This window comes from Neofelis nebulosa, chromosome X (genome assembly GCF_028018385.1).
Source record: "Neofelis nebulosa isolate mNeoNeb1 chromosome X, mNeoNeb1.pri, whole genome shotgun sequence".
Taxonomy (NCBI): Eukaryota; Metazoa; Chordata; class Mammalia; order Carnivora; family Felidae; genus Neofelis; species Neofelis nebulosa.
In genome coordinates, this window is record NC_080800.1 from 6,536,425 (window position 1) to 6,560,580 (window position 24,156).

General features: G+C 43.9%; 1 long non-coding RNA gene across 1 annotated transcript; it reads right to left on the reverse strand.

Moving 5' to 3' along the window:
- Window positions 1–18,433: 18,433 nt before the first annotated feature.
- On the reverse strand, window positions 18,434–21,399 carry LOC131502512 (uncharacterized). The gene is made up of 2 exons (XR_009257068.1): window positions 21,062–21,399; window positions 18,434–20,451 (listed from the first exon to the last, which is right to left on the reverse strand). It is a non-coding gene; the product is annotated as an uncharacterized LOC131502512 (long non-coding RNA).
- Window positions 21,400–24,156: the final 2,757 nt, after the last annotated feature.

Here is a 24,156-nt window from a genome sequence, read left to right on the forward strand (position 1 = left end):
TCTCTCTGCCCCTCCCCCGTTCATGGTCTGTCTCTCTCTGTCCCAAAAATAAATAAAAAACGTTGAAAAAAAAATTTAAAAAAAAAAAAAACAAAAACAAAAAAACACAAATGCCTAATCCCACTCAACTTTAAAGCTCCTTTCAGCCCAGCAATTTTACTACTAGACATCCACCAAGAAAACTGAAAGTATATGTCCACACAAAATCTCGTGCACGAATGTTCAAAGCAGCACATTGATAACAGCCGAAATGCAGACACAAACCAAATGGCCATCAGCTGATAAGTGAATACGTGAAATATGGCATATCCATCCAATGGCACATTATTCAGCCGAAAAAAGGAATGAAGTACTGGTTCATGTTGCTACATGGATGAACCTTAAAAACTCTATGCTACGGGAAAGGCAGCAAACACAAAAGCATCAGCATACACAAAACATTGTATGATTCCATGTATGTGAAATATTCTGAATAGCAAGTCTAGAGACAGAAACTATCTTAGTGGCTGCCAGGGGCTGGGGGCAGAGGGGAGTCAGAAGTGACTGCTAATATCTGCCTTGCTCACATCTTTTCAGGCCAACAAGTTCCCAGAAATTATTGGCTTATTTTATCTGCCTCTCCCAATTAGATGCTAGTTCCTTGCGGGTGGAGACTATCATTTTCTTGAACCGTCAGCCAGAGAAAGCACTCAATATGTATAATGTAATATGGAACATTTGGTCCGGGAGTCTTTGTTCAGTACATTTCAAGCAAAGAATAGCAAAGGTGCGTGACTTTGATATGAATCCTTAGAGCATCCAAAATGGGAATTCCCTCTTGGACTCAATCACCAGGCATTCGCTCGGAGCTCCCACTCATCAGGCTTAGAATTGCCTTGTTACATTTACTGACATGTTTGCCCCACAAAGCTGGGGACTTGATTGTCAGTGCATTTTGCTGCATTTACAGTGAAACAGGTCCTGGGACTCTGCATGTCCTCCAGGCAGCATTTGTTAAGAAGATATCAGAGCAAACAACTGACAATTTGGATGTGAAAGCAGAGATGTGGCTGCTGGGGCGGCAGGTGGTTCAGGGGAGGGCGGCACTGTAGGACGATCTCGGGCTCCCTTCTGTCACCCCTGCATCGCTGCGGGGAGCAGGAAGAGTTGCAGTCCGTCCAGCCTAAACCGGCCACACATCCTTAACTCACCTGCGAAACCCACCCAGGCTGTCCCGATCAACAAATCTACGTAACCCTACTTGAGGGCTACCAAAATTTCCTTCCTTCCCAAACAGACATCCCCTTGCTTGCCACAGCACCTTAAATTAATCCACAAGGCGTCAGTTACCCTTCAGTTGAGACAGTTTCCCTAAATACTCATCTCCAAATGCTCGCTTTCCTGCTTGTGATTCCACACGGAGCCATTAGTCCTTGAACATTAATTGTGGGTCTCTACCTTTATCTTCAACTGCTTCTCCCGCCCCACCCAGTCGCCCCACAGCCACGTCCGCATATTCTCTGGTCAAACTGACACACTGCTATCTAGGGCCATGCCCTGGCTGTTCTCTCTGGCTAGAACTTGCTCCCTCCCTCAAGTCTCCAAGCCGACACCCTCCCTTCGTCCACATCCCCGTTCCAATGTTGCCTTCTCGAGAAAACCTTGTTTGGCCATCTCCATGAAATAGTAGCATGCCATCTTCCATCTGTCTTCATAGCACCTGTGACCATCTGACCGGTGCACATTTGGGTTTTTTGGCTATTAACCCACTACAACAAAGGCTGTGTCCATTTTGGTCACTAGGGGTTCTCTGGCCACATTACAGGTCTCAAGCAAATATCAGGTGAAGAAAGGAGTGAGTGAGAATTGCATTCACAGACTTAGAAATGCCAAGGCAGCTCCTGTTCCCAGGGAGCTGAAGAGGATTAGCAAATCCTCAACTATAGCATAAATGTCTATATCGGGTGTTTTTGTAATTTTGTAATTCCCTAAGTGTTACAGAATGGTCATCAAGTGGAGCTCATTTAGTTACAGATGATAGAAATTCCTTTTTCAGCCAACTTGCACACTCAAGGAAATTTACTGGAGGGCCTGGCAGTAAGGCTAGTGAGAGGCAAAAGTTGCATCTGGGCTCAAAAAGCCAGCATGACCAGGATTGGGTTTTTCTCTCCACTTCTCAGCACCGCCCAGGCAGCCTGAGTTTCGCTTCTACACCAAGTCACCCTATCTGTCATGGGCCCCAATGGCTGTCAGCCATTCAAGGTGCTTCCTCATTCAAATCCAAAGCAAAGACTCTTTCCTGGCAGCATGCATGGGTGAATGAGGCTTTTCTCTCCCAGAAGTCCTTGCATCCCATTGACTCTGCTACATGTGAATGCATGAAGTCATCCCTTGAACCAGCAGGGATGGAAGGAGCTTTGGCTGGGATCCAACCCACCCACACATATGATACAAAAATGGTGGAGGACTAAATTCCTCAGGAGGAAATTAGGGTTCTGTTGAGCAGAGAAGTGGCCAGCCACTGCAGGAAATACCAACTACAAATGTCCAATATATTGTGTGTACATAATGACTTAAGATGCTAAAAACCTAAAGTCAAATTAAATATAGAGTAGAAGCTTACTTCTCTAAAACCATTTCTTACCTCAAATTATAGCTTCCTCAATTTTTAAGGACAATGGAAATTTTTTATATGTTGATTGTGGTAATAGTTACATGACTGTTTAAATTGGTATAATTTGTAAGACTACTGCTAAGTCCACAGACTGTATAAAGGACTAAATAGTCAATCTTTTCAACTTTGCAGATCAAAACTGTTGCAACTACTCAAGTCTGCAGTGCGCCAGATTGGACCCATGAGCTGTATGTAGGTTGAAGGCTTCTGAACTCCACATTTGAAAAAGAGTGAATTTTACCACGTATACATTATACCTCAATAAGCAAACCAAAAAAAAAAAAAAAAAAAAAAGTAAAGCAGAAAAAAAAACCACTCCAGGAAACACACACATACACACACACAAAACGTAGTTCCTTCCATTTATTTTAAGCAGAGCTTATCAAGAGAACAAAGTTATTTTATTGTTTGTAAGAGAGATTGTTGGCCATAATTGTGCCACAGATGAGCAGAAAGGTTTACAGAAAGTTAAACGGAGAATTTTAAACTTGACTTTTGAAGATTATTTCATCAACTCAGTTGGAAAATTCACCTAGAAGCCGAGTACCATACCCCTGCCCTTGAAAAAGATACCTACAGCTGGCTGAGCCCCTTGTCAACACTCTAAACCGACTTGTTTTGGTTTGGTCTGGTTTAGTTCAGCGGGAATATTTTAAGACTTAGCGTCCTGCGCTTGTGGGTTTTTTTTATTGTTTGCTTCTTTTATGGCAAAGCAGTCTCTATCAGACATAGATTGTAGATAACAGCCAGTCAATTCTTCCCCCTCTCTAAACAATGGCACAAAGAATCTCTGAGGCTTTTAGCCCACCAGAATAGAAAGAGAAATCAAACTTACTGGGAACCAGAAAGTGAACACTCTCAGGAAAAAAATAAATAAATTTTAAGTAGGAGAGTTCAAAATCAGCACTCATCAGCTGGCATTCAAACACCCAAACTTGATGTAAGCGAAGTGATGGGGGGGGGGGTGTTACTGTATGTGTGGAAATTCAGGTTGTATAAAAGATATACAATCAGCCTCTAGCATCTGGATTTTTTAAAGATGTACAAGAAAGAAGAAATCAAAGTGCTCATCTCATCTTTCAGTCGAAAAAATACGCTTTTAAATCAAAGGTAGCTAACGTACAGATCAGCTGGAATTTTTCATGAAGAGTCCCTTACAACACACAAATGTCAGTCCTGCAGGGGATGTGTATTAAGGGGCAGATGCTGTGAGAGGCACGGCTCCAGGAAGATAACACATGAGCTGCCCTTAAACATTGAGAGCCCAACTAAGAAGACCCAGAACACAAATATTTAAGAAAATGTGTTGTATTACCACAGAATCTCTATATACTTTAACAAGTCCAGGCAAATTGATTTTGTAAGAGGTGAGGTCAAACGTGGAAGCAATGTCATTTCTCTTTGAAGCAATGCTAATAAGAAAATATGATCACTGTGTCCCTTGGTGCTGCCTGGTGGAGGTGACAGCCATCTCCTACTCAGCCTCATGGCTGCCCTCAGACCTCTGGTAAAGACCAAGATCATTACAAAGAGGACCAATAATGAGCACCTGGGTGGCTCAGTCACTTAAGCATCCGACTTCAGCTCAGGTCATGATCTCATGGTTCATGAGTTTGAGCCCCACGTTGGGCTCTCTGCTGTCAGGGCAGAGCCCGCTTCAGATCCTCAGACCCTGCCTCTCTCTCTACCCCTCCCCAGCTTGTTCCCATTCTCTCTCTCTCTCTCTCTCTCTCTCTCTCTGTCTCTCTCCCTCCCTCCCTCCCTCAAAAAATAAAATTAAAAAATAAAAATACTTAAAAATTAAAAGAAAAAGAGGACCAAAAACTTCATCAGATACCAGTCAGACCGATCTGTTAAAATCACACACAACTGACATTGACGTTAGACTGTGCAGAAGATTCAAGGGACAGAGCTTGATGACCAACAGTGGATATGGGAGCAACAAGAAAACAAATCATGTGCTGCCCAGTGGCTTCCGGAAGTTCCTAGTCCACAACGTCAAGGAGCTTGGAGTGCTGCTGATGCACAACACATCCCATTGTGCAGAGGTCACTCCACATGTCTTCTCCAAGAACCACAAAGCCACTGTGGAAAGAGCAGACCCTCTGACAATCAGAGTCACCAATTGCAATGCCAGGCTGGGTGGCAAAGAAAATGGATAGACAGCTTGTGTGCACATCATATTTGTGTTAATAAAACCATAAAACTACCAAAAAAAAGGAAAATATCATCAAAAGAGTCACACGAGAAAAATGGACAAATTCATTTCATCCTTCTGCTAAGTCATGTATTACTACAGATAAGCCTGCAGCATTTTCTTTTAAAAAAAAAAAAATGCCAATACAAGAGAATGCTTATTTTTACTCATTTTTTGCATGACTGTTTTGTTTCATTTTTGTTAAATGACTTCAGATTAATATTACCAAAAGGAGATCAGGAGTAAAATAAAGCTGGAAGGGACCGTTGGAGTTAATTTTAGTAACAATCCTGGTCTCAGTAACCATCAGAACATTTTAGAGACAGAATTGTGATATGGTTGAAACAACCAAGCTGGGAAGATAAAGTGAAGTTAAAAAACATAAAGTCATTTTTTCCAGTGAGTCATTTCCTACAATCAGACATAAATATCCCCAACACTCTTTGCCCTGGACATAAAATGGATAAGTTGAGAACAGCTCCTACAATTGATTCGATTCACTGCAAGTTAATTTGGGGATGAGACTTCATGTAAGCAGCTCTTAAACGACACAGATACCTCAGAAGGATCACAAAGTCTTCTCATCTCATTGCAGATTCCCAGGCACTACTCCCCAGAGACTTTTTGATTCCAGAGACAAACATGGGATCACGAGTTTACTCACTTACTCAGTGGATCATATTGTCACCCCTGTAGCCAGGAGGAAACCTTGAACTGCAGAAGCAGTAATGTGCAGTGTAACCAATCCTCCAAATGACACTTAACCCAGAGGTTCTGAAACCTCACCACCATTGACTCTTCAGGGCTCCCACCAAGAATAATTTGGGATGGATCAATGTCTAGACATAGTGACTGTGTTGGATGCTGTCTAGTCCATTTGTAACCATTCAATGAGCAAATCAAAATGTTTAAGAGAAGAGGATGCATTTGTAGTTAAATTTCATCAATTCCACGGTTGCTTTTCCATTAATTGTGTCACTAAGATGTTTATTTCCTTAACGTGACAGCTAATCCTATTTCTCTGCAGCTACCAGTTTTCCCATGTCAGCAGAATAACTCTATCAGTGTTTTTCTTTGCAAAATAGAATCTCACACAGTGTAAGGCATTTATAAAACCCCTGTCACAGGAATCATCCATTTGTCTTCCAACAAGTAAAGGAATATCAGACCCAAATGCCTAGAAGGGATTTAGTTATGTGATAGTAATTGCATAAGTATATGATTTGTTAAGTCTTTGTGTACAAAAACCATTTCTCGCCAAGCCATTAATTTGTTGTGGGTCATCTGATTTTGCTACCATTACACTATGTGTTTATTGCTTATCTCTAAGTAAAAGGCACTGGTATGCCTAAATAATCTGCCTGAATAGGAAATTTGGCAGTTGCCTAATCCAGGGATTGGCAAATTACAGCCTACCACCTGTTTCTGTAAAAAAAAAAAAAAAAGCGGGGGGGGGTGTTTATTGGTGCACAGATAATGCCTATTCATTTAGATATTGTCTATGGTCACTTTCCAGCAACAACAGCAGAGTTAAGGAGTTGCCACAGAGACCATATGGCCTTCAAACCTAAAATATTTACAATGTGGCCCTATTCCAGAAAAGTTTGCCCACCCCTGTTCTCGTCAGTTGAGACCACCAAAGTTAGAACTCAGCCACACAAGGGCCAGATAGATGAAAACGCTCAATGTTAACATGGTGTCATGCAAACCAAGACTGATGTGGAAGGAATTGCCATGCACGAAAGCAATACAAGAAATCACAGAGAAAACATGGGTAGATTTTACTATATTTAATTTAAATGTTTTTTTTAATTTCAAATTAAAAGGGAAAGCATTGCAGAAAAAGACTACAAAGAAGTTAATATGCTCACTCTCTAAAGAACTGTCACAAATCTGTAGCAACACTCAATGGAAGGAACCTAAAAAGAGTGGATACAAATTGCCACTTTACGGAACAGGAAGTCTACAAAACTGGTAAAGATATGAAAAGATGATGGGGCACCTGGGTGGCTTAGTCACTTAAGTGTCCGACTTTGGCTCAGGTCATGATCTCACAGTTCCCGAGTTGGAGCCCCGCGTTGGGCTCTGCGGTGACAGCTCAAAGCCTAGAGCCTGCTTCGGATTCTGTGTCTCCTCCTCTCTCTGCCCCTCCTCCACTAGTGCTCTCTCTCTCTCTCTCTCTCTCTCTCTCTCTCTCTCTCTCTCTCAAAAATAAACATTACCAAAACATAAATTTAAAAAAAAAAGATATGAAAAGATGCTCACCCTAACTAGTAATCAAATTAAAAGTGAAATGAAGTATCATTTCAGATTGGCAAAAATTGAGTCAAACATTCAGTAGTATCAGATCTTAGTGAAAACATGTGGATAAGGTACCCTGTGCCCCAACTGTGGAAGAACATTTTGAAGGTCATTTGACAACATCTACTGAAAGTTTAAATACCATGGCCTTTGACCCCACAATTAAAATTCTTGATGTTCACCCTAGCGAAACACTTGACCTTGTTCACAAGACTGTACGTCAAACACACTCTGAAAATGCCACACTATAGAATCTGTGTAACAATACAGTGCACAAAGCAGAAGTGAATGTACTAATGTTGAAACTGGTCCAAGATTATTGTCACCCCAAAAAGAAGTGATTGCAAAGCAATATATCCATGAAGATACCACTGAGTTTTCAAAAATCATTATCTTCAACTTGTTATGGGAAGAATCATGTCCTGCAAACACGATATGTTGCCATTCTAAACTCCTAGACCTCAGAAGGTGGCCTTGTTTGCAAACAGGATCTTTACTGAGGTAATCAAGCCACATTGAGTAATTAGGTTGGTTCTTCATCCAACATGACTGGTGTCCCTATAAGAAGGGGAAATTTGGACACACACAGAAGGAAGGCAGTGTGAAAACACACAAGGAGAAGGTGGCCATGTGACTGGAGTGAGGCATGTACCAGCCAACGAATGCCAAAGATGGACAGCACTCAGCAGAAGCTAGCAGAGGGAAGGAAGATCATCTCCTAGAACCTTCATGGGGACCATGGCCCTGATGACATCTTGGTTTTAGACTTCCAACCTGTAAAACTGCACAACAATCAATTTCAGTTGTATTAAGCCATCCAGATTTTGGTACTTTATTATGGCAGCCCTAAGAAACAAATCCATAATCCATCACTTCTCCCCGATAACACCCAGTCGTTTCTAGAGGGTTTGTACACATACTTATCTGTAAATGCACACAAAATAGTTGAGAAGTTTATCTTCCAATCAGTAGTGGGTATGTGCGAGCAGAATTTGCAGGTGACATACAAGGGGAACCTGTCCTTTCTACACATTCTTTGAAAATCCAGCAGCTAGTATGTATTAATGTAGGACTTACATCTACTTTAAGTAGAAAATGTTTTTATAAGGTGCAATGGTGAAGGGCAGGCCGATCTTTCTTCTCCTGGAAGAAATGCCCCTCTTCTAGAACCTCCCACTCTCCATTCCAACTATTGGGCTCAAACAAAGGCATCCACCATTGATTGGTCCTACAAGTGCACTCTGGGTCCAAGCTGGGTCTGATGGAATCCCTCCCTGTCGGCACAGTTGAAGACCTATGCCTGGGACATGCTGGCCACCATATCCACTGCTTGTCAGAAGCAGCAGCTCCGGGGGCAGAGAATAAAGCCAGTTTCAAAAGGGAGGTGATGGACGGGCACCCCTGTAAGAACTGGTGGCCTTGGAATCACTGTTTCCAGTCACTCCAGTAACCAGCTGCACCTCTGTCCTCACTTACGTGAGCCAATGCTCTTTGTCACCAAGGCCACTTAGATTGGGTGTCTGTCACTTGCACTCAAAATAGCTCTACACAGAAAGAAACAAACAAAACAAAGGAGAATAGATCCACATGATTCTAAACATCTGTTGAGAAAATGCTCAACCTTTTCATTATCAAAGGAATAAAAATTCTTTTAAAATGGGATGTCTTTTTTTTTTTAATTCAGTGGCATCTATTGTGTGTGTGTGTGTGTGTGTGTGTGTGTGTATATCCTTTGAACTGCAATTCTCAATCTCAGGGTAGTGGAATGATAAGCAAATTGTGTTCTCTTTTATTTATACTTTTCTCTTTTTACTAAATTCTTACCAAAAAAATTATATTACTTCTGTATTAAAAATTAATTTGCCGGGGTGCCTGGGTGGCTCAGTCAGTCGAGCGTCCGACTTCGGCTCAGGTCATGATCTCATAGCTCGTGAGTTCGAGCCCCGCGTTGGGCTCTGTGCTGACAGCTCGGAGCCTGGAGTCTGCTTCGGATTCTGTGTCTCCCTCTCTCTCTACCCGTAACCCACTTGCATTCTGTCTCTGTCTCTCTCAAAAATAAATAAACATTTAAAAAATTTTTTTAATTAATTTGCCTTTCAAAGAAAAGTCTTACAAGAAATCAAGTGTGAAACATTTAGGACCTAGACATTAAGATATTGTTTTTTAAGAAATTTTTTAAGGTTCTTTTTTTTTTTTTTGAGAGAGAGAGAGAGAGAGATCGAGCGTGTGCAGTGGAGGGGCAGAGAGAGAAGGAGAAAGAGAACATCCCAAGGAGTCTCCACACTATCAGTGCGGATCCTGATGCAGGGCTCAAACTCACGAACCATGAGATCATGACCTGAGCCAAACTCAGATGCTTAACCGACTGAACCACCCAGGCGCCCCTAGACATTCAGATATTTTCAAAGCATTGCTAGTTTTTGATCACTCACATGGAGAAAATGAGCAAAGACTCCAGGGTGACTTTATGGCTTGGGGCACATTATTTTTGGCTTCTTAGCACAGCATATTCACTACTAAGCTGGACTTACTAGGTGTGCCATTGGCATGATTAAGTCATATATTTAAACACTTTACTGTATTAGATCCTGATAACTAGTGTGGTAGCTTATAGTTTTGGTCACCAATATTCAAGGACCCTCCCTGAAGAAGGATTAAACATCCTCACTCAACTGAACTCATACGTTACCATGTTGTCACCAATGAGGGTGGGAAATATGATGTTTCAAGGGGATATTTTACAATGTGGTGGTCATTTCCCCCCATCTCCTCATTCTATCAACGTCAGTCCCCAAGGGACTACAATGAGCACAGGCCCCAGGCCAACATGCAGTGACATGTAGCAAGAACAAGAAATAAACGAAGTTTTAAAGTCACTGGTCTTTGTTCATTACTGTGTCATTACATAGCCCATCCTCACTAGTACAGTGAGAACCCAGGAAAAGACACCATGAGGAATGTTTGGAAGGAAAAGGAAGATTACATGCCCTGGCTTGCAAAACACATTTTAACTCCTGTTCTATTCTCTTGCTATTTTTACACGCTGTAATTATTCTTCTTGATATTTTACTAACTTAGCAAAAGGTTCTAGTGCTTTTTGAGGCTGATTAACAAGCAAGCTAAGGGAAAAGCTTGGCTGGATCAGAAGCTTTAACATTTCTAGCAGAGCTCACACTATGCACTAAATTACACCGCTATCATCATAATCAAGCACAAACAAGGCCACATTTCTGTAATACATTATCCACTCCGTGGTTCCCTCCACCCCAGACAGCCTCCCCCTTCCATCTCAGCAGTCAGGGAGAATGTAATGGGAACCACACAAGCAACTCTTAGTAATTTTTCCCAGATCTGTTTTTACTCCACTTCTAAGCATGAGTATAGACCTAAGATTTTTGCCTCGTGGAAGCTAACTTAAATCATTTCAATAGATTCAGGCTCAGCTTGGGAAGTGTGCATATGAGGGCAGAGGGGAGGAACGCCTTTGTGTTGCGTCACGGATGTGCAAAAATCAAGAAATAGCCCCTCAAGTAACAGTAAAGGAAGAACATTTTTCAATATAAGTTGATGGCAAACACCTTCGGTGATCTTGTGCATGAACGGAATACCAACAAGGGTGAAATCACTTTTAGAAAGTAGATTGAGACCATCGTCATACAAACCCAAGCAGCTTCTCATGAGCTCAAGTACCCTACAATGAGGCAAAGCGCATATGCATACTCGCACACACACAAATGGGCATGCACACTATCCACACTGGAGCAGTGCACAAACACACAGTTACACACATTGCCTACCTCGGGGCAGGGCACGCGAACACATGGTTACACACACCGCCTACAACGAGGCAAGGTGTGCAAACACATGGTTACACACACTGCCGACCCAGGGGCAAGGTGCGCGAACACACGGTTACACACACCGCCTATAACGAGGCAAGGTGTGCAAACACACGGTTACACACCCCGCCTACAACGAGGCAAGGTGTGCAAACACACGGTTACACACCCCGCCTACCTCGGGGCAAAGTGCGTGAACACACGGTTACACACACCGCCTATGACAAGGCAAGTGTGTGAACACACAGTTACACACATTGCCTACCTCGGGGCAAGGTGCGCGAACACACAATTACACACCCCGCCTACCTCAGGGCAAAGCGCACAAACACACGGTTATACACAAGGCCTACAATGCAGCAATGCACCCGCACAGAGGCAACACCCCAGGAAGGATTTGTATCAAATTTTAAATGAAATTTCTGTACTGCTCCGACTTTTCAAAAAATGCCTTTCCTTCCACACCATACCAGTAAGAGTTGGGGCATTGTCTTCTTTGCTGATGTAAAACCTCCTGGACTTGGTCAGGGTGCTTCTGCTGTCGTAAATGTTCGGCTTTAAGTCAGTTTTGACTCAAATAGGTAAACTACTACCACGTTTTATCAAAATAAAACTTCCGTGCGGTCCAGGGCAGATACCCCCAGAGTAGTAATGCCATTTGACGCCAACATTGCCTGAGCTGTCAATCTTTGCCAAATCAAATGGTAACAATTCTGTCTGCGCAGATGCCACTTCCTGGTTCACAGAGGACACCTTCTCGCTGTGTCCTCACGTGGCAGAAGGGGTATGGAGCTCTCTGGAGTCTCTTGTATAAGGGCACTAATCCCCTTCTGAAGACTCTACCCTCATGACCTGGTCACCACCCCAAAGGCCCCACTTCCAAATCCATCATGTTGGTAGTTCGATTGCATGAACATATGAATCGGGGCTTGGGAGGGAGCTGACCCCAAGGTTAAGAGCATAGCACCCCTGGAATAGCTTCACGCAATCGTTTCTATCAAATCCTGCCATCATTTTGCCCATGGTAGCCATATTGCGTAGAAGATGCCACCAGCAATTTCTAAAAGGCAACGAATGTTTTGGAGATTATCAGACTGATCATTTGTGCCTCGATGTATATCGCTTGGGAAGCAGTTTTTTTAGTATATGTGCTGCCGAAGCGAGCACGGGAAGCAGTTTTAATGACAGAGGGATTCGTTGGAGAATAAAATGGGATAGCTGTTTATATTATTATTTATGTATTAATTTACATTACCAAGTATTTTGTATGTTTTCTATTACCATAGGTTTTGTATTCTAGTACAATTCAAAGGGCAATTCTTTTTTTTTTTTTTTTTTAATTTTTTTTTTTTCAACGTTTTTTATTTATTTTTGGGACAGAGAGAGACAGAGCATGAACGGGGGAGGGGCAGAGAGAGAGGGAGACACAGAAGCGGAAACAGGCTCCAGGCTCTGAGCCATCAGCCCAGAGCCTGACGCGGGGCTCGAACTCACGGACCGCGAGATCGTGACCTGGCTGAAGTCGGACACTCAACCGACTGCGCCACCCAGGCGCCCCTCAAAGGGCAATTCTGATGGTGAAGTAAAACGATACATGTAAAGTCCCGAACAAAGTTCCCATTGCACAGTAGTATACACTAAATTTTACTTACTTTTCTTCAGGTAGAACATCTAGACTTTGGACAAGTTAATGAAAAGCAAGATGTGGAAGTCATGTGAACAAGCCATTCATTGCAATCCCAAAGGCTGTAAACTTTTACGTTTGAAAAGTGCACCCCATCACCGGCCCTAATCTAATGCCACAGGAGTTCTCAGCTACTTAAGCAATTACTTTAGTTACAGCACAATTACCTTTACATGTGCCAGGGCCAAAATGGAAAAGTAACAATGGAAATTGAAATTCAACTTAAACATTGACACTCAGGCACAATTCACGGACCGCAAAACTGAAGGGACATAAATTGTTTCCAGTTTCCCTCAACACTGAAGAGAAAAGCATGAAACAGGTAATAAATCAAAGTTTAATTTAGAAATTTCCTGGGATTATGCTTTCATTTGTGATCTTTTTATTCCAGAAACGCTTCTAAGCCTCCCTCATCAGTAAAAGAAACATACAAGCACTTCGTTTATTTACAGATCGTGGCTGATGGGTCTGATTCCCCAGCCCACCTCTCAGAAACATATCTGCACTGCTATTTTTTTTTTCTTTTTGTATGTGATCCTGAACAGCTTTCACATTTCAGGACAGTTTCCAATCACGTGGAAATCAATTCTTCTAAATTATGTCACTCCCTGCTCTCAGCAGATAAAACGTTTTAATTGGGTGAGAAAAGGGATTTACTACTCCAACAGCTCTTTGTAAAAAATTCCTTTCACTTTCTCAGCATCAAAGCCCCCGTTACTGTTGCTTCATGCATCTCTTTAACATCTGTTGGACGCTGTTGCTAGTTTTCAAACGGATTGTGCGTGAAGCCTACCCTTACATTTCTAAAGCACTCAGGACAAAATGTGTATTCTGGGTTCTCTTTGCCTCTGAAGGATGGATGGACAGCCCACCTACACGTCCCCCTGCAGGTATCCAGGGGGCTTTGTGGCAGGTAAAGAGCCAAGCACCAGTGGCCCTATTCATGCTTTTTCTTCTCCTTTGTTTACAAAAAAAAAAAAAAAAAAAAAAAATCAATATCCTGTCAATACCTTCCTAGTTAGTAGTTGAACCATCTTGAGAAAGGTAAATTGTCCACTTACAAATATGTTCTTGCTCTGTCCAAATCAATGAGGCTAAGAGACACGTAGATATTTAATTGAAAAATAAAAATCCTACACCTCTCAAAATCAGCAAACCACACTTATGGGCCAGATAAAGTGCTGCCTGTTTTTATCAATAAAGTTTTATTGGCACTTGGCCACACCCATTTGTTTACAAATGGCCTATGGTACAAGGACCAAGTTGAAAACATTCCACAGAGACTTAATCCCCTACAAAGCCTAAAGTAATTACAATTTGGCCCTTTACACAAAACATTTGCCAACCCCCGCTCTAAAGAGGTACTGTCTTGGGGCACCTGGGTGGCTCAATTGGTTAAGCGTCCGACTTCGGCTCAGGTCATGAACTCGCAGTTTGTGGGTTCGAGGCTCGTGTCGGGCTTTGTGCTGACAGCTCAGAGCTTGGAGCCTGCTTCTGATTCTGTGTCTCCCTCTCTCTCTGCCCCTTGCCCACTCATGCTCTCTCTCTGTCTCAGAAATAAATGAACATTAAAAAAAAAATTTAAAGGGGCGTCTAGGTGGCTCAGTCGGTTAAGCATCCGACTTCACCTCAGGTCATGATCTCACAGTCTATGAGTTAGAGCCCCCTGTCGGGCTCTGTGCTAACAGCTCGGAGCCTGGAGCCTGCTTCAGATTCTGTGTCTCCCTCTCTCTGACCCTCCCCCGTTCATGCTCTGTCTCAAAAATAAATAAACATTAAAAAAAAATTTTTTTTAATTTTAAAGAGGTACTGTCTTAACAGAAATATAATGGAGGCCACATACGTAATTCCAAATTATATAGTATTCATATTAAAAATTAAAAAGAAATAAGTAAAATTAATTTTAATATATTTAGCCCAATATAACCAAAATAGTGTCATTTCAGGACATGATCGATACTTAAGTTATTACTAACAAATTGTCCTTTTTTTTTCTTCATACAAAGTCTGAAAAGTGTACCTCACATAACAATTCAGACTAGCCACGGTTTGAGAGCTTGATAGCCACTTAAGACTAGAGGCCACCACACTGGTCCCTGTGGCTCAAAAGGGCTTGCTAAGTGAAAGGAGAAAAGGAAGAAAAAGATGAATTTTTCAATGAAGGCTCCAGCTTCATGCAAGTGAAATGTGAGATTTTGGACTTTGTGTTCATTCTAAGTATATCCCAAGTAATATTTGAGACATGAAACACCATTCGTTGTGTACCTGAAATTCAGATACTGGGCGTCCTGATTTTATCTGGCCACGTATGCCTCATCCGCTGAATCTTCCTGCTCAGTTAAAGTTCAAGAGGGAGGCAGTGAATGCAGGGGATGTTTTCCTAGGGCCTCTGGTCTGCTTGGGTTCCTCAAGTCAGCATTTAATTGATTTTGAAAATTGCTGGTGTGCACGCACTCCCTGGCCTTGGAGATCAATTAGTGCCAAATTCATCCAGCCCAGGTGCCACCAGGTGTCATACAGAAGGCGCAGGCTGCATCCCTTAGTTCGAGTCCACAATGCCACCATCAACTCATGAGTGTACAAACTTGAATATAGATGCCGTCTTCCTCTTCAGACAGTTTTCCTTTAAAAAAAAAAAAATGCATGGGGCGCCTGGGTGGCGCAGTCGGTTAAGCGTCCGACTTCAGCCAGGTCACGATCTCGCGGTCTGTGAGTTCGAGCCCCGCGTCAGGCTCTGGGCTGATGGCTCGGAGCCTGGAGCCTGTTTCCGATTCTGTGTCTCCCTCTCTCTCTGCCCCTCCCCCGCTCATGCTCTGTCTCTCTCTGTCCCAAAAATAAATAAAAAACGTTGAAAAAAAAAATTTAAAAAAAAAAAATGCATGTTGTCCTACCGAGACACTAGGAATACCTCGCATAGAAAAGAAAGAGTCTGAGGGCACCTGGGTGGCTTAGTCGGTTGAGTGTCTGAATTCAGCTCAGGTCATGATGTCAGAGCTCGTGAGTTTGAGCCCCACTTCAGGCTCTCAACTGTCAGCACGGAGCCTGCTTCCCGGCTCATGCTCTCTCACTCTCTCTCTCTCTCAAAATTAATAAATAAATAAACTTAAAAAAAAAAAAAAGTAGTCTGCACCATGAGGAGTCACGGTAAGAGTGGACTCCAAGTAACCTTTTTTATTCCTATGGAAAAAAATATTTTAAGAAATCACTGTCTCCTTTTTGCTTCTAAGGAAGTAGGCCAGCACTTCTGGAAGGCTGGACATGCAGAACTATGGAATGCATGGAGATGACCAGAGTAATGTTAGCACCTGAGAGCTGTCTGGGAATCCACACAAAAATCCAAGTTGTCAAGACCAAGCCCTGTGTGTTGTATGTCTTCCCTATACTCAAAAGATTGGTGATACAACTCAATATCCTCCACCATGGAGCCTTCTCAATGTGTCCTCTTCCACAGGCAACTCTGACAGAGTTCAAAGCCGAGGATGAAAATCAGATCGTGTGCAACAGAGTGTTGTCGGGTGAGCGAACGGTTGGGTCTGGCAGTCAGGGGACTCGGCAGATGAGTGAACCACTTGGCGACTGCAGCATGATCAAAGCTGTCAACACAGTTTGAACAAGGAAGAATGGACCCCGAAAAATGAAGGAGAAAATGATCCAGTGACAGCTACAATTATGTACTTTTCCTTTTACTCATCTTGAAAAATCATCTGGGAGAAACTTTCCACAGAAAGAACAGACAACCTTTATGTCATTCTCTTTCAAATTAATTTACTTGCAGAGCTCAAGATTCGAAGCACTCTCCCATCAATCCATTATTTAATGATCACTCAAAAGAGGTTTCTGTGCAGGATGAGTTATCTTTTAGGTCGAACAAAAACTATTTTTTTAACTGTGGACACATTTAGGTGGTCAAATGGGTATTAAAATCCAGGAGAAGGGTGAAACAATTCCACCCCCACCAGAGACACCCGAATCTGCAAACTTCTCTGTGTTTTTCCTGTTATTTCAGCTATATTTTCTCACAGTGTCAGTTACAAGGAACGGCATTAGGAGGACTTGTAAAGTCTCCAGGATTCTGCGGACAGTCATCAGGCTGTCCATTGGGTCAGTACTATTCTTGCAGTCTTGTTTTCCGGACAGCTTGCCCACCGCATCTGGAGATTCTCTCATCCCACAAACCTGAAAGCAAAAAACCCACTGCAGGAACGACCGACTGCAGCCAGCCACGTCACTGAGTTTATAAACAGGTGTCCTTGTCTCTCTGTGCTGGGAAAACATGGGCAAGATAGTCTGTCAGACTCTCAGATGTGTTAGCAGGCGTGAAGATTTCTTTCTCTGGTAGGTTAAAAAAAAAAGGACCCTGCCTGCTATCTCCACTTTCAAGACAGTTTTAAGTTATGCTATATTCATTCTAGAATTCCTCAGTAAGATGAAATAAAATCACTTGTGAATGTACTTAATACCATGGAAGTGTATACTTAAAAAAAGTTAAGGGGCACCTGGGTGGGTGTCGGTCAAACATCCGACTTTGGCTCAGGTCATGATCTCCTGGATCATGAGTTCGAGCCTCGTGTGGGGCTCTGTGCTGACAGCTCAGAACCTGGAGCCTGCTTTGGATCCTATGTCTCCCTCTCTCTCTGCCCCTCCCCTGCTTGCACTCTGTCTCTCTCAAAAAATAAACATTAAAAAAAATTTTTTTTAAGTTTTACTTATTTATTTTGAGAGAGACAGAGACAGTGTGAGTAGGGGAGGGGCGGAGAGAGAGGGAGAGAGAGAATCCCAGGCAGGCTCCGCACTGCCAGCACAGAGCCTGATGCAGGACTCAAACCCACGAAACCGTGAGATCATGACCTGAGCCAAAACCGAGAGTCAGACGCTTAACCGACTGACTTACCCAGGCGCCCCCGAACAGGATTATAATTTCAATATGCTGTTAAAACATGGGATTATCTAGACTATTCACATCACGATCCAGTCATTGTAGACTAAGGTGGAGACAAACAGAATTCCACTTCAATATTACCATAATAACCAGTTACCTCCTCAAATTCCATAGCCACACACATTTCTCCTATGTGGACACTCTTCAGCAATTTCTGTATGCTGGGAAATTGGCGTTGTTATTTTCATAAGCAATCCAATTCTTTAATGAGGATTTTACAAATCTTTTCCTACTAACAGCTAACTTATGAGTAGGTGTATTTTAGTGCTTTTTTCCCCTATGATTAAGCATTCCTTACAAAATTTCACACGTTTCCTGCCTTGGTTGGCTTTGGGGATGTTTTTCATGGTTTTGTGATTCATTAGTTGCGAGGCCTCTTGATGTCCACACAGGGCCCTTTGTGGACCTGGAGGAAGATGGGGTAGTCCAGAGGAAGGGGGGGCATGTCTGGGCTGAGACTTAATGAAAACAAAGGGGAGCACTGGTGAGCAAGATCCTTTCACAGGGAGGAGCATGGGGCAGGGCAGAGGAGGCACATGGCTGTGGGGGCTGGGGAAGGTGTTCCAAGCTAAAGGGAGGAGACTGGAAGGGAAAAGGGGTGACACCGGCAGATCTGTAGCAAGGGGGCATGTAGTGGGTTGCACGGCAGCCTCAAATACACGGGGCCAAGGGGCACCTGGGTCCCTCAGACGGTTAAGTGTGCAACTTCAGCTCGGGCCACGATCTCACAGTTCATGCGTTCAAGTCCTGCGTCCAGCTCTGCACTGCCTCTCTCTGCCCCTCCCTCACTTCCACTATCTCTGTCTCTCTCCAAATAAACTTCAAAAAAACTTTTTTTAATTTAAAAACATATAAATGTATGCATAGGTAACAAGTGGTAACTCTTGGTACCTCAGGACCTAACCAAAGAAGGGGTTTTGTAGATGTTAATAAAGTTAGGATATTGACATGAGGACATCACAGATTTGGGGTGGGCCCTAAATCCAAGGACGTGTGTCCTTATAACAGAAATGACAGGGGGACATGAGACACAGAGACCAAAAAGGCCATTCAAAGACCAGGGCCGAAATTGGAGTGGTGACAGTAATAACATTCAATTAGCACTTGAATTCTCTACAAAACAGAGTCTACAGGTCAAGGATTGTTAGTAGCTACCAGAAGCTGAGAGAGCTCATGGCATGGATTCTCCCCACCAGGTTCCAGAGGAACTCCTCCTGCAGACACTGTGATCTTAGGCTCATGGCCTCCGGAACAATGGGAGAAGAAACTTCTGCAGTTATAACCCCCCTTCATCCCCTTACCCCGAGTTTATGGTCATTTGTGGCGGCAGCCCAAGGAAATCAATACAGATTCATATAATCAGGTGTGCATTGCAGAAATAGCACTCCAGCTTCTATAGAGAAAGATGGCTGGACCTAAAAGATGGACGTGCAAGTTAGTAAGACTGTGGCAGTGGTCCGGGTGAGAACTTCAAAGACCCAGTCGTGACGCTGGCCAATGAAGGCAAGGGTACAAAGGCAAAGGCCTTGCACAGACATTGTGAGAGGTAGGTGTGGGCCGGAGGGAGCTCACGGAGCCAAGGACAGGAGCTCCTAGGAGGGGGGAGGGCACAGGTGCAGCTGTTACCGGAAAAGAAGCTGGGCCCCAGAGATGGCCGGGGAGGTAGGTATGGATGCAGAGGAGATTCATCGTTGCCAAGTTAAGAAATGAACGGTGTTACACCCGATGACCTCCATGAACCAAGGTCATCTACTGTAAGTGTGTGGAGAAAAGCAGGGAGAAAACCACGCCAGCCTGAAGAGGCTGGGTCTGGAGGGGCTGGGGAGGGCAGCTGAAGGCAGACTCGCGGAATCGCTGGCTCTCACGAGGGCGCAGCTGGGGCTGAAGATCATGATCTGGAGTAACGTGAATTCACTCGGCTGTGCAATTTTTCTTCAGCAGCCATCAGCAGTCTGGATGTGGACCAAGGACGGCAGATGGCTGGGCTGATTCAAGATCGGGCTTCCACAAAGAGCGGTACATAGCATTTCAGTTTGTTTCCAATATGAGCTCTGTTGGACCGATCAACTTCAATAAATTCTCTACTATAAACATCGAGTACCAAAAATACTCCCTAATGGATAAATCCATTGTGGTACAGTCCTATGGTGAATGCTCCGATAGCCTTGAAGATGGGTGGGCAATAGCTACAGCAGAGAGGAACATCACCCACATGATGTCAGCGGACAAATGTAGGATGCCCCCAAGATACATGCAGCACAGTTCCATTAATACAAAGTTCATTCAGTTTGGGGGGTGCATACACGGAGTAAAACCATAGAGAAAAGCAAGGAGATGATGATCCCCAAAGTCTGAAAAGTGATAAAACTTCAGGTTGGTAACCATGGGGGTTTCCTGAGCAGCTGACAACATTCTCCTTCTCAACTCAGGTGATTACTAGTTGTCCTTTTTTGTATAACTCATTAAAATGTATAGATTTTGAATGTTCCCTTATGTCCAGAGGTCATATGTCATAATAAAAAATGAAAGGAAAAGAGGTAAATTCTCTGTGACACTAATAACCTTTAATTACCATTTGAATTCTCTACAAAATAGGGAGTATCATTCTAATAAGCCAGGAAATACTTTTTAGGGACAAGCATTAGCAACCCAAATCAGATTTGGCTAAGAAAAACAAACAAACAAAAAAAGGAACACATTGGTTCATATAATTGAATAGTCCATGTGTGGCCTTCAGGTGCGGCTAGATCTAGGCACTCAAATGCTACCTATCAGGGTCTCTCTCTGTTCCTTGGCTCCATGTTTCTCAGTGCTCACTGTTGTCTTCAGTCTCAAGCACTGATAAAGAAGATGAATTTTATCATAACTAGCTTTACATGTTACCAGCTGAGCAAGCAAGCAAGCCAACAAATAACCAAAGAAAGAAACAAACCCCTTTGTCAGTAATTGTAGCAAAAGCCCATCTCCGGCTCTTTCCGGATAATCATCAGTAACAGACTCCTCCCTAAGCAGTCACTGTAGCCAAGGGATGTAACATGCTGTTTGGCCAGACCTGATCCCCAAATTTACCCCCAGAGCTCTGTCGGGGTCTGAGAGTGACAGCCAAATGTTCCCTAAAGAAACTTTACTTGTTTCAACCAAAAGACAGGTAATGGACATGGAGTCAGACAAAACCCTCCAACATCCACTACAGGTATTTCCACCTTTCTCTGGTGCCATCCCAAGCAGTAATTTCCTTTCATTTCCCACTCCTATATTTCAAACAAGCCACTTACCAAATAAAGAGCAAAGACAAACAAAAAAGACCGAAGAATTTAGAAAGAAACAAAAAGACTGAAAGAATGAGTAAATGATGCCATTTTCCCCAACCTCTGGCCTCTTGTTAATTACCCACTGGACATCTGGGCCACAGCTTATACACAGAATTATATAATTTCTACCGACTTACTGGTAATGGATTGCTGCCAGCATGGTTCCGTAGAAGAGAATGTGACATTGTGCTTGGCAGCACAGTGAAGGGTGCCAAATTGACCCAACTTCCTCAGCCTTTGCCCAGTGACCTGCAAATTCTGTCCTGGAACCTCTGGGGACAAATGGAACTCAGTGAGCTCGCTAATGTAAGTAAAGGAGGAAGATCACGAATGCCCTCGGAGGGTCCGGAGGGCCCGGAGGATCTGGGACAAGATGGATTTGCCTCAGAGGGAAAGGACAAACTCTGCCCATAACTGGCCATGCCAGTCAGTACTCTAGGATCTCTCCAAGATAATCACAACCAAGAATATCTCCTAATTACATCCTCCTTCAAGATTTTATTCTTAAGTAATCTCTACACCCAACATCCGGCTCAAACTCACAACCCCAAGATCAAGAGTCCCACGCTCCACCGAGCAAACCAGACAGGCGCCCCTGGACATCTCCTTTCTGAGAACAGCTTGAGGAAATGCACCATATCAGAACATCTGCATCATCTCCCCAAGTTAGAGCAGCTAAGAAAGAGAGAACTCTCCTTTTAATAATTACCCGTTACCATTTCACAACAAAAGGCTTTGTGGTTTCTGTCACACCCGATCGCCGAAGATTAAATTAACATCTTGAAAACCCACATGGTTATTCCACAAACATACCTTGGTTCCCTCCTAGGTGCCACGCACTACAGTAAACTCTGGGGACACAAACATTCATAAGACACAACTCCTGCCAAAAAGAGACTACTCAGGAAAAACTTGGCTCTGGCAGCCTTTGCACATGCCCTTCAGGGTGTGGTGAACATGGAATACAGAAGTAATCTCTTTTTTAAAAATCTCTCATCTCCCAAAAACTGCAGCTGTCATTCAGGGCTCATGGCCCAGGTCTGCCCTGGCACCTGGGCCACAAGGTCTCTCCCTTCCGCATCTCCCTTCTCTCTGTGGACCAGACCCGCAGGGCACCCCAGGCTGAGGAGGGATGTGAGCTCCCTCCCCGCTCACCGCCTCTCCTGTAGCAAGCCTCTGAAGGCTCCTCCCCAACCCTGTTAGGGACTGACTTGTGTCCCCCCAAAATTCTTTGTTGAAATCCTAAGCCCCACTACCTTAGAATTGGACCACATTTGGAATCAGTCCTCAAGGAGGTGATTAAATTAAAATGGGGTGATTAGGGTGGGTTCTAGTCTGGCTGGTGTCCTTGTATAAAGAGGACATGAAGACACAGGCAGGGACAAAGGGAAGGCCATGTGAGGACACAGGGAGCAGTCGCCCATCCTCGAACCAAGGAGAGCTGCCTCCCGAGAAGCCAAAGCTTCCGGAAAGCCCCACCGCAGACTTCCAGTCTTGAGAACTGTGAGGGAATAAATTCCTATTGTTTACCCCCCCCCCCACACACACACACACACACTCTGTTACTTCAACACAACAGCCCTAGCAGACCAGTACAAACGCAATCTACCACTATCAAAATTCAGACACCCTACAGAAACACTCAGGCTCTCAGGATGCCTTTTTTTTTTTTTTTTTCTTCCCAATTTTGAAAGCTCAGGCCGTTAAAATGCACGAGACTTCTGGGCCTTCGGACTGAAATGGAGGCGGGCGGAACCACCCCTGTTCCAGCAGCCCCACACAGGGCCCCCAAGTCCGCAGACCCTTCTTCCTCCACTGACAAGTCCCCAGACCCTTCTGAGACGCGGCACAACCTGGCTTGGAGAAGCCAATGGAGCGCTTACCGAATCTGGCTTCACGCGACGGTGACAGATTGTGAACTATACATTTGCCAATTTTCCCCCTGTGCCAGACCATTTTTAAGTTCTGTGTGCACAGAATGGCATTTAAAGGCCTTAAATATCTCTCCAGGGAGAGAAAAGAGCAGAAAATGGCCCCCGAACCTCACATAATATCATCAAGAACAGCTGAGGCAGAGTTTGGGTGGATTTTCTGTTTGTTTTTTGTGTTGGGGGGAGTGCTTTTTGGGTTGGTTGTTTTTGTTGTTTTGGCTTTGGGGCTGAAGGGAGGGAACAGAACACACAGGGAACCTAATTTACAGGAAGGTATTTAGGAAAATCACTTGTAGATGAGAGGAGGGGTAGGGCTTGGGGACCCCTGGATTCCAACTGCTTAGGCTGGAGGGTGAGTGAGTTGCAGGGACTGTGATGACCCGGCAGTCAGCTCAGCCCCTGGGGACGCCCAGTCTCCCCTCAAACCCACCACCTTCCCTGGACAAGTGCTTGTTTTGTTTTTTGTTTTTTTTTTTTTTTAAGTGTTTTTTTAACCAGCACTTCCTGTTATGCTGGAGGAAGGCAGGGCCGTTTTATTATTAAGCAATTCTGTTTTAAAGTTAACAAAAAAGAAAAAAAAAAAAAAAAACAGACCATATTTCTACCAGGCTGGAATCGGCCTTACTCAAGCATCCATGTTTTAAATCTCATATTTTCTTAAGCCCTAATTAAGCCTTCCAAGAGCTCGCTCTGTTTAATTTGCATTCTGAAACAGAAAATCTAATGTGTTTTAACATTGTCTGCTTCAGCTGAAAAGGAAACTGTAAATTTATACAGTCTGGTTTAAAAAAAAAATTGGCAATTGCATCTTAATGAGTCTCTGGAATGGGGTTGGGCAGAGCCCCAAACCTTGTCTCTGGCCTCCTGTCCCCTTCTTCCTCCACTTTCCATGCACCTCCTTCTCCTCTTTCCACCCTTTCCCTCCCCCTCTCCCTCCTCCCATCCCCCTCTTCTTCCTCCACTTCCCCTTCCCATTCCCCTCCTCTTCCCATCCCCCTCCTCTTCCCATCCCCCTCCTCCCCCTCCTCCCATCCCCTTCCTCCCATCCCCCTCTTCTTCCTCCACTTCCCCTTCCCATCCTCCTTCACCTCCCATCCCCCTCCTCCCCCTCCTGTCCTCCTCTTCCTCCCATCCCCTTCCTCCCATCCCCCTCTTCTTACTCCACTTCCCCTTCCCTTCCTCCTTCTCCCATCCCGCTCCCCTGCCTCTCATCCCCCTCCTCCACCTCCCATCCCCCTCCCCTGCCCCTCATCCCCCTCCTCTTCCTCCACTTCCCCTTCCCATCCCCCTCCTCTACCTCC